Genomic DNA, 11,268 nt, shown 5'->3' on the forward strand with positions numbered 1-11,268 from the left:
GCAGGCGGACTCTAAACCACTGCGCCACCAGGGGAGCCCCAGTAGCCTACTCTTTGATTCATTTACTTATGCTGTTCCCTCCCATAGCATCTCCACTTGTCCAAATGCTGCCAGTCTTTTACCTGCTGCTCAGATTCTGTTTCACCAAGTTTTCATTATTTCTTCTCTCCTCAAAACACCTAAGGTGTTTAGCTCATACTGATTACATTGTACTTTGCTTCTGCTAGTTAAATCTAAGATATGGGATATAAACCCAGATTTTTGGAAGCCAGTGCCAACTTTCCTTCCCCTAATCCAGAGATGATGTAGGTGGTGGAAAATACAGGTGCCTCATTTTCTGGCAACTGTCCCTGAGGAGGTGGCTAGAGAGTGCTGCTCTCCTGGTAGGCTGCAGAGGTTTTCTGCCTGTTGCCACCAACTGTTTGGACCCCAGGGTTGACAGGAAGGGCCCAGATACTTGATAAGTGTTGTGGGGATAGATGGGACCAGAGTTAGAACCAGAGTCTGCAACCATCAAGAGGTTTCAGTCTCTCTGAGAAAACAGATGCATCAAAATGCCAACAAATAACAGTGACCACAAGAAAGTTTCAAGAAGGGCAAGACAGGTACCATGACTTGTAGAACCAACCTGGGCTGGAGGGACTAGAGAAGCTGGGACTTGGACTGCACTTTGGGCCATGGCTAAGATGAGGAGACAGGAAGGGGCATTTCAGAAGGAAATAATAGCCGGGGGTGAGGGGCTAACATGTACTCCATTCCACTAGAATGTAAGTTCCGTCAGCACAAGGACCTGATGTGACACGTTCACTGGTTTTTTTCCCAGCACAGCTCCTGGCGTAATGAAGGATAGGATCTCAGTAATTGTCTTAGTCTGTTTGGGCCGCTATAACAAATACAGTAGCCCCCTGTTATCGGTGGGGGAATACGTCCCAAGACCCCCCCCCCGCCCCAGTGGATGCCTGAAACCATGCATAGTACCAAATCCTGTATGTACTATGTTTTTTCCTCTATGTGCATACCTGTGATAATGTTTAATTTATAAATTAGGTACAGTAAGAGACTAACAACAATAATAAAATAGGACAATTATAACAATGTACTATAATGACAGTTATGTGAGTGTGGTCTTCAAAATATCTTGCTGTATGAATTTAATGCCTTTTCCATCCTAACTAAGCACTTATCACACCGGAGCTGTAACTTTGGCAGTAAGAGGTGCAACATCAATACTAACACGAATTTCTTTTTCCTTCTTCATAATTTCATGGATAGGAGATTCATTCCTACTGTAGATCTTGGCAAACTCAGTATATGATTTCTTTTATTTCCTTAAGTCAAGAACTTTCACCTTTTCAATTAAAGGGAGCATTTTACATCTTCTCTTTGGCAAATCCAAATTGCCAGCATTGCTACTCTTGTGCTTTGGGCCCTTCATTAAGTGAAACAAGGGTGACTTGAACACAGCACTGAAATACAGTTGATCTGATAACCGAGGTGGCTACTAAGTGACTAAGGGGCAGCATACGCTGGACAAAGTGATGATTGATGTCCCAGGTGGGGCAGAGTGGGATGGCGTGAGATTTCATCACACCACTCAGAATGGCATGCAGTTTAGAACTTATGAAATTTTTATTTCTGAAATTAAAAATTTAATTTCACTTAATATTTTTGGACTGCAGTTCACTGTGGATAATTGAAACCACAGAAAGCAAAACTGTGAGTAAGGAGGGACTACTGTACCACAGACTGGGTGGCTTATAAACAACAGAAATTTATTTCTCACAGTTCTAGAGTCTGGAAAGTCCAAGATCAAGGTGCCAGCATAGTCGAGTCAGGGCCAATGTCTTTTCCCTGTGTCCTCACATAGTAGAAGGGGTGAGGGATCTCCCTGGACCTTCTTTTATAAGGCACTAATCCCATTCATGAGGGTTCCACCCTCATAACCTCATCACTCCCAAAGGCTCCACCTACTAATACCATAACCTTTGGGAGTTAGGATTTCAACGTATGAATTTTGGGAGGGCACGAACATTTAGAGCATAGAATGAATTAGCAGATGGATGGATTTATTCAGTACCTTTGTATGTCAGATGTGTACACAGTGAATGAAGGTAGTTACTTAATTCATTCAGAAACACTCTATTGAGTGTAGAGGAAAACACAAAGCACTAGGACACATCCCTACTCAAGCTAGAAAGGGAAACATCTCACTACCTTTAACCTTCCAATATTTAAACTAGACCTTCTAACGTTAAAAAAAACTTTCCCCTGGGGAATCCCGTGGTGGTCAAATGGTTAGGACTCCATGCTTCCACTACAGGCGGCTTGGGTTTGATCCCTAGTTGGGGAACTAAGATCCTGCAGGCCACACAGTGCGGCCCAAACCAACCAACCAAACAAACACCTTTCCCCTGAAATTTGGCTCACCTTGTTATTGGCCTACCTTATCAGTAACTGGCAAGCTCTGCTGTTCTTCCATTAGCATCTAAAGCTAATAGACTGGGAATAGGACCAGGACTGGGTGGGGAAATTTCTGTCCATCTGCACAGGTCCTTGTATGTAGTAGGTACTCAACGAATACCTGTAGAAACATTCTTAGATACAGTAGAATTGTGGCCATGCAGATTTCATGTAACTCTTTCTTTCCATAAAGATATGATTGCACATTTAGCATAGCTAAATGTAATTTAATCTGCATACCTTTTGTGTAGGAAATAAATCTGTAAATAAAAATATAGCTTAGGTGATGTTTTTTGAGCATTTCTGGCTGATGATACCTCTCGATAATTTTATCAAGGTTAAATGGCTAAAATATATGTGAAAATTTTCCTTGTTGGAGAAGATATCTCATTTCAGTACACTGATAGAGTGGGACAAAAGAGAGGACTGCCCGGTGCTGTATTCTTCAGGAGTAATTATTGCATTAAAAAATCATACCGTAGCTATGTTATTTAGTTGCAAAACTTGGCTCACTCACTCACATAATTATAGCATTCAACAGTAATATGTAATTAAATTGCTTTTTAAATGCCACCTGACAGTTCAACGAGTTTGTAAGGAGAAGGAGTAGAGCAAAATTTGTTAAACATGTAAAATCTTCCATCTGACTGGACAGTAGTGAATGCACTTTAATGTAGTGTATTAAAATGTACCTGGGATTTGTTTTCAATCAGGCATGGTGAAACCAGCACATCAGGAGATGACCGCCATGAAGGACAAAGTTTTGACTCCGAGTTCCCTAGGAATGGGAGGCCTGGTACACCATGTACCAGGGCCACATGGGGAAGCATGCAGGTTGGTCAGGAGGCAGAAAAATTAAGAAAAACCTGTAATGTGGTTTTCATGAGGCAGGGGGAACAGATGGACCAGGTTTGGGATTGGCTAATTTGAATAATATTAGTGGGCTCTGGTGTATAGGGACTGCCCTAGTTGTCTGATGTCTGGTCCTGGGATGATTAGGGCAGAAGAATGTTGCCTTCTTGAATGTAAAAGCCAGACAGAGGAAGTGGTTCGGGTATGGACTCTGGGTTTGTTGGCTTTACTTATCAAAGGTGTGCTCCTAGACTGAGTTGTGTAGTGTCTTTAGGAGTTGGTTAGCCCTGAGAGGGGGAGTCTCTTTAGGATTAACAAAGCCCCCAAATGTCAAACAATCATAAAATACAGAAATTAAAAACATGATTAATACCGTAGGATGCAAAATATCTCCGGGAAGGTTTCATGAAGTGTCTTATTCAGTGCCATTGATAAGTGCCACAAATATGCCCACATACTTGCATGTACCTCAGATTGAGATGAGATCACATTAAGGTACCATAGCATTTGGGGGGCAATGTTTGGTATTTTCCTGGCAATCCAGTCACAGTGACAATTTCCTTCCTGAGATTTTTCCATATTTGGACCTGCCCTTTTATAGTTTAAGTCAGAGGGTGTTATGGCCAATGTCATGTGTCAACTTGACTGGGCCACAGGGTGCCCAGATATTTGGTTAAACATTATTCTGGGTGTGTCTATAAGGGTGTTTCTGGAGGAATCAGTAGACTGGGGCAAGAAGATTGTCCTCCTCAGTGTGGGTAGTGTCATCCAATCAGTTGAAGGTCTGAATAGAACAAAAAGGCTGACCCTCCCACGAAGAAGAGAGAACCCTTCCTGTCTGCCTGCCTTGACCTGGGACATTGGTTTCCTCCTGCCTTGGTACTTGAACTGAAACATCAACTTTACCTGGGTCTTGAGCCCGCTGTTCCTTTGGACTGAAACTCCACCATTGGCTCTCCTGGATCTCCAGCTTGCTGACTGCAGATCTTGGGACTTAGCCTCCATAATCGTGTGAGCCAATTTCCAGGAGTGCCCTTTGTATAATAGGGAAAGTGATGATGTTTGCTTTGGTTCTCTCCCTCTCTCCTTTCCATCCCCTCCGGTTTAATCCTGGTTTTGTCCTTTGTTGGCTGTGTGGCCTTGATGTAACCAGTCTCCTGGAGCCTCACTTTTTTCAGCTGGTAAAATGGGGATGATATGTCTACCTCTAGTGCCTAGCACAGTGCCTGGCACATAGGAGTCTGAGATGGTACAGTGATGAGCCAGTTTTACAATAGGGGTCAGGATCTAGCTTCAGATTGTCCAAAGTAGCCATGGTATGCTGGCAAGGGGTGGAAGGGGCTTTTGCAGAGCTCAGAACTGGTAGAGGGAGGGACCAAGCCAGTTCAGTGACTCCCAGAGGGGTGGGTGGGCAGAGTGCCCTAGAGAAGTGCAGTAGGCACTAGAGGTGGATTTACCCAGAAGCAAATGAAGTTTAAGCTTTTGGGCCTCTCTCTTGCACAGATCTCTGTGGGTGCTGGGAGTTCAGGAGCAGAGGGGTAGCCAGGTTATAACCAGAAAGCATTATGCTTATGTTTCTGATAAACTGCCTAAAAGAGATCTCAGAAGAGTCTTGACTCACCAAGGATCCAGACATTTATTTGGACTTGTTTTCTCATTCAAAATTAATATTAACTATCTAATTTTGTATTTGTAATTTTGGGTCTCCAACGTGTATAGGCTTCACTGCCCATAAAACCTGGATCTGCCCCTGCCTGGAGGGCTGCCCTTCTGGGGGATGGCATGTGGGGCCCCAGCAAAGAGTTCATCTTGAGATCTGGAGCTGGGAGAAGGTCCAGACTGGGAGCTCTCCACCTCTGAATTGCAGGCTTCCACTAATGCCTGCATTGATGCTCCAAAGGGCATTCAGAAAAAGTTGCTGTTCACAGAAAGGACTCACCGTGGCTCTGACCCTGCTGCAGATTCGAGTGACCTTTGGAAGGTCACCTCGGCCCTCTGAGCCTCAGTTTTCCCATTTGTAAAGTGGTATTGATACCTCCAGTGTAGACTCAGGTATGGGTCCTGTGAATTGTAAAGCTCTAGGCACTTGGGAGGGAAGTATTATAATTGTGTTGCTACTACTTGTATTTCTGTTATCTTGCTATTACTTGAAATATGCTTAGACCTTAACATTTCAGTGACTAAAGAGCAAAGGTAATGTCCACCCTGACACACTGATTTTTGATTTCTGTTTTTTGCTGTTTCATTCATTCGTTCATTTTAATTTTTTATTGAGGAAACTTTCCAGCATATACAAAATTTCACAGATTACCACAAGGAATGCCCATATATATATCCATCAGTTGGCTTCAGATTATTATCAACTCTGAAATAATGCCATTTGCAGCAATGTGGATGGACCTAGAGATTATCATACTAAGTGAAGTAAGTCAGACAGAGAAAGATAAATAACATATGATATCACTTATAATAATGCCATAGCAATGTGGATGGACCTAGAGATTATCATACTAAGTGAAGTAAGTCAGACAGAGAAAGATAAATAACATATGATATCACTTATATGTGGAATCTAAAAAAATGATACAAATGAACTTATTTACAATTACAAAACAGAAGTAGACTCACAGACATAGAAAACAAACTTATGGTTACCAAAGGGGAAAGGGGGGGGCAGGGATAAATTTGGAATTTGGCATTTGGTTAAATTTGTATTTGGCAACAGGTACAGACTACTATATATAAAATAGATAAACAACCGGGACCTACTGTATAGCACAGGGAACTATATTCAATATCTTGTAGTATTATCAACTCATGGCCAATCTGATGTCATCTACACTCCTACCTACTCACCTCCTGTAATATTTTTGAGCAAATTCCAAATCATTTAAACTGCAAGAGTCCCAGTATTTTAAAAATTTAAGGGCCCATAAAAGCTTACATCAATACTATTATTCTACCTCACTCATCCCCCAAAAAACTGAAATATTTTTCTTCCAATTTGTTTAGTAAGCTAAAATTTAATATCATATATTCCCTCCCAACTCACTCCCTGGGGCATAAGTTACTTTACATTTGAATTAAATAAAATTCAGCTGGTAGGCATTTCCCCTGAATTATCTCTTAGGTCTAACACTGTGACAACTCAGTTGAGGAGTAAGTTTGAATTAAACTCTGCTCTTTAATCAGTGAGGTGACCTTAGGCAGGTGCTCTAACTTTACACTAAACCTCAATTTTCTCGTCTGTAAAATGGGGATACTAACACCCTCTTTACAAAGTTATTGTCTCTGAGACAGCATAAGTACAACTAGTAAACACTCAGTAAATGTTACTTATTATTATTATGATAGTTTCTCCCTACTTTTTCTTATCGAACCCTGTCTTCTGGAAGTAATTTTGTTGAGAGATGTAAATAACTGATGATAGCCTTGGCTGATTTAAGTTAAAAGGCCCAGCAAGCCCAAGGGGGAGGAGCTAATGGAGGAGGAAGAGCCTTCCAGAAGTCTTACCACCTGGGCACTAGGTGTAAGCCCAACCCATGCTGTGTAGACAAGGTTCACTTGTGTCTTAGAGACTGGGACCCACAGGGATCCAGACCCTCAGGACATCACAGCTCAGCATAAGCTTGCCTGGGAAGCTGGAGGTCCAGAGGTCAGGTAGGAGGAACGGGGTGGGTGGTGAGAGGTGGAGGCTGTTCATTGTCTGTTTTCCTCTTTGATTTTTGAAGTTTTCTACAAAGACGATATAATAAAGGTTGGCCTTGTAGTTATTGAAACCGAAAGCAATGAGGGCCCAGCCTGGCATGGGCTTGAGATAAGACAATTGTGACCCATACAGAGACCCCCTGTTTCCTCAAGAGCAAAAATAGCTGAAAGATTGACTAAGTCTTGCTGGCCTGTTGGGTCTTTCATTAAGATGCTCTGAATAATCCTTGTTTAGAGGCCAGCTCTTTTTGAACTGAGCCAAGTGTCCTAGCTGACACCCGGTGAGTGGCATGCACGTGGCATAGGATTAGAGAGCTCTCGACACTGGCAGTCTGCGGCTTGTCCCAGAAAGGCTTGCTGTGAGAGGTGGGGGAGTCCCAAAGACTTGTCTAGACCAGGGGGTCTGGAGTCAGCAGCCAGCGATGTAAGTAGGAGATGCCTAGCAGGCTGTATTATTTTTCAATCAGCAGGGATTTTACTTCAGTCAGACTACAGATACAACAAAGCATTTATTTTGATTATTTGAAGGAAGCCCTCAATTGATTTAGCATTAATTGAATTTTTATCTCACTTAAAAGCATGATGTTATTTAACTAGGACATGTATTTGTTATATGAAATACATTTATTTCAATTAAATAAATGTGCCACTTGTTAAATGAAAGTTAACTTTGCCCTATTTATTGATTCTTTTAAAAAGTGTGTGTTTCACCTTGTAAGAGGGTAGAGAGAAAGCAGCTGCATTCTTCTGCATCGTTAGTGGGTAATTCTTATTTCTTAACCTGACAGGTAGATGTGTCTCAGGCTACCTTCTGGGGAGACTCAGAGACTTAGATTTATGCTCCTTAGTTATTTTGTTGACAGAGGTTTTTTATTTCTTTTCTGTTGCCTTCAGGGTCAAGTTTGGCCTTTCCTTTTTTCATTCTGGTTAAGATTGTGTGACCTGCTTCCTTCAATTGTCTGTTTTTTTGATTGTTGCTCCAGACTCGGTTTAGGTCAATGTCAGAAATTTCTCTTGGTTCCTGTCGATATTTTCTGACACTACTTCTAACACCAGGTGTATGTCTTTTCCGACACCAGCCAGTTCTCTGACACCAACTGGGTGTTCAACAGTTCAGTTCTAATATTAGCTCCCAGAGCTGCAAATGGCATCCCAGGCGACCCACACTTCTGCTTGCCTGACTACAAATTTTGGGGCTCCCAGGATGCCCTCTTAGGTTTGATAATTTGCTAGAATGACACACAGAACTCAGGAAAACTCTTCACTTAGGCTTACCAGTTTCTTATAAAGCTTATTTCAACTCAGGAATGGCCAAATGGAAGAGATGTGTAGGGCAAGGTATGGGCTGGGGTGGGGGGGAGAGGGTGGGGGTGTGCCACAGAGCTTCCATGACCTCTCTGGGTGTGTCCCAGCACTTCAGCACATTCACCAACCCCGAAGCTCTCAGAATCTCATTGTTCAAGAGGTTTTTTTAAAAAAATTTTATTTATTTATTTATTTATTTTTGGCTGCGTTGGGTCTTTGTTGCTACGCGCGGGCTTTCTCTAGTTGCAGCGAGTGGGGGCTACTCTTCCTTGCGGTGTGCGGGCTTCTCATTGTGGGGGCTTCTCTTGTTGCGGAGCATGGGCTCTAGGCGCGCGGACTTCAGTAGTTGCGGCACGCGGGCTCAGTAGTTGTGGTTCGCGGGCTCTAGAGCGCAGGCTCAGTAGTTGTGGTGCCTGGGCTTAGTTGCTCCACGGCATGTGGGATCTTCCTGGACCAGGGCTTGAACCCGTGTCCCCTGCACTGGCAGGCGGATTCTTAACCACTGTGCCACCAGAGGAGCCCCTGTTCAAGAGTTTTTATAGAATTCAATCTCCAGCCCCATTTCCTCCCAGAAACTGGAGGTGGGGCTGAAAATTCCAACCCTCTAATGACATGTTTGGTCTTTCTGGTGAACGGCCTCCATCGTGAAGCTATCTAGGGGTCCCATCCTGAGTCGCTTCATTAACATTAACAGTTATGGTTGAAAGGGGCTCCTTATTATTATTTGCTATTGAATAACAACTACTGTCACCCAGGATATTCCAAGGGTTTTAGGAGCTTTGTACCATATAAAGTGCAAATATATATATATTATTATACCACAGTTCCAAAGTGGGATACTAAAAAATTATGATTATGCATTATTGTCCTGGATTTTTTCTGGTCTTTGACTTTGTATCATGCCCTACCTTCTCCACAAATAGCATTAGATTGTGGTTCTGGTTTTTCTGACCCGAAAGTGAGGATGACATTACATTGTTAGAATGGGAGTGTTCCTGAGATTTTCAAGTGTTTTCAAGCTTGGAACATTTCCTCTAACACGTTCTTTTATGTTTGTGAAATTTTTGTTTATGGTTCACAAGTGAAATTTGACTGCAAAGGCCAGGATATTTTGCTTGATGACTGTTCTTAATGAAGTTGATAGAACTGGTTCAGAGGACTTTGTGTTTATTTACACTGAATCCAGAAATAGGCTATGGGTAACTGCTGAAATAAAACAGAGCTAGCCTTCTTGGCTGAATGAGGGAAATATTTGCATAAACTCTTCCTCTTTCAAGAGGAGAACCATGGGGTATTAGGCTGGAAGGGAATTAGGAGGTTGAAGAGCCTCAGATGGCATGGCTGGAAAGCAGGAACTTAGCCAGGCCTCCTTTTAGATCATTATTTTGTAACTCTTTCCATGGAGTTAAGATGTTGTGTCAGGACCATGAAAAAGTGGTTTCCCTAAAAGGCAAGTGAGGAGTGTTGCTGTGATTCCGTTGTTCTGTGGACATATAGAAAGGCAGGATGTGATGACTGTCTATTCACCATAAAATATCTTCTTCCCTAGCAAACAGCAATATCCTACTTGGTGATTTCCTCCACTCCTCAATGATTTAGAAACAAAGAACCAAAAAACCCAACCAAACAAATAAAACCAAATTGAGTGATTTTTAAAATTTAAAGCTCATTAAAGAAAACGTGAGAAAAGCACATGCAAAGAAGAGGAAAAAAATCAATAATAGTGTTATCAAAACATTGCTAATATTTAGGTGTCAGTACCGTGCAAAAAATGGCTTCCCTTTTGTGGGAAGTGTGGAAAAGATATCTGGATTTTTTTCATCTAAGGTTATCATGTAAGCACTGTTTTGGTGTTGTTGATAGAGCTAATAGATATAGTGGTTTAAAGCAGAGGCTCTGGCACTGAAGTGCCCAGGTTCAAATCACAGCCCACCATTTGTGAGCTCCCTGCCTCAGTTTTATCATCTGTAAAATGGGGATGATAATGACAGCCATCTCACAAGTTAAATGTTTACGTAAAGGACTTAGTACATGTTTGTTATTGTCATCAAAATAGATTTCATTATTATAACATTAATATATGTGTACAATAGAGATTTTATAAGATACAGAAAAGCAGAAGAAATCAAAATCACCCATTATTCTAAAACCCAGAGAAAAACCACTTACCCAGTGTTAACATTTTGCTATTTTTTAAAATACACTTTCTCTTACATAGTTGAGTTCATATTGTAATTCCAATTTATATCCTGATCATAACGTAATTATTCTGGAAAAGACTAATTATGTAAACATAATTTGAAAAGACTACATAGGTCATCTTGTGTAACCATATTTTACTTAACCCTTCCCCAAAGTTTTAACATGCAGATGGCTATTCCTGCCCATCTCCCCGTACCCCCCCCCACCATATTTAAAAGAGAAGTAATCATAAATTAGCCTTGGTTAGAATAGTCTGGAGCCTGAGCCTTCCTTGGCCAGTGTGGAGCCTGCAGTTGTTTTTTCTGTAACCAGGACGTAATCAGATCCAATCCACAAACCAGTTAACTCAGGGTTGAACGTATTATGAATGAATATGTGAGATATATCTTTGTAAAGGTTTGTCTTCTTAAGTATTAGAGGTTACTTCCTTAGAACAGAGTCCCAGAAATGGAAATGCGGGGTCAAAGGATGAGAAATGTTTTCTATAAGGGTCATACTGATTTAATTTGTGGCAACAGTGTATGAGCCTGCCCCACTTTCTGTAGCCCCCATGTCCCTTCCCGAAGCTCTGGGTTGCTTTTCAGGTCTGAAATATTGAGGAAATTGTCAGGGGTTCAAAAACACTGGAGTAGTTAATCTTAGTTAAAATCCGGCCCCTCCTTCTCACTCCTGCAGGGCCCTTCTTTCTTCCTTTCCTTTTCCCTCCCAGCTTCCTCTAATTCCGTCGTGTAGCCTTTCTCT

General features: G+C 41.9%; 1 protein-coding gene across 2 annotated transcripts in view; it reads left to right on the forward strand.

Annotated features, from left to right (window-relative positions):
- SQOR (sulfide quinone oxidoreductase) overlaps positions 1-11,268 on the forward strand; it is a 50,985-nt gene that overhangs the window by 15,010 nt on the left and 24,707 nt on the right. The gene's annotated exons all lie outside the window — the stretch shown is intronic.

This window comes from Lipotes vexillifer, unplaced genomic scaffold (assembly GCF_000442215.2).
Source record: "Lipotes vexillifer unplaced genomic scaffold, Lipotes_vexillifer_v1.1 scaffold1010, whole genome shotgun sequence".
NCBI lineage: Eukaryota > Metazoa > Chordata > Mammalia > Artiodactyla > Lipotidae > Lipotes > Lipotes vexillifer.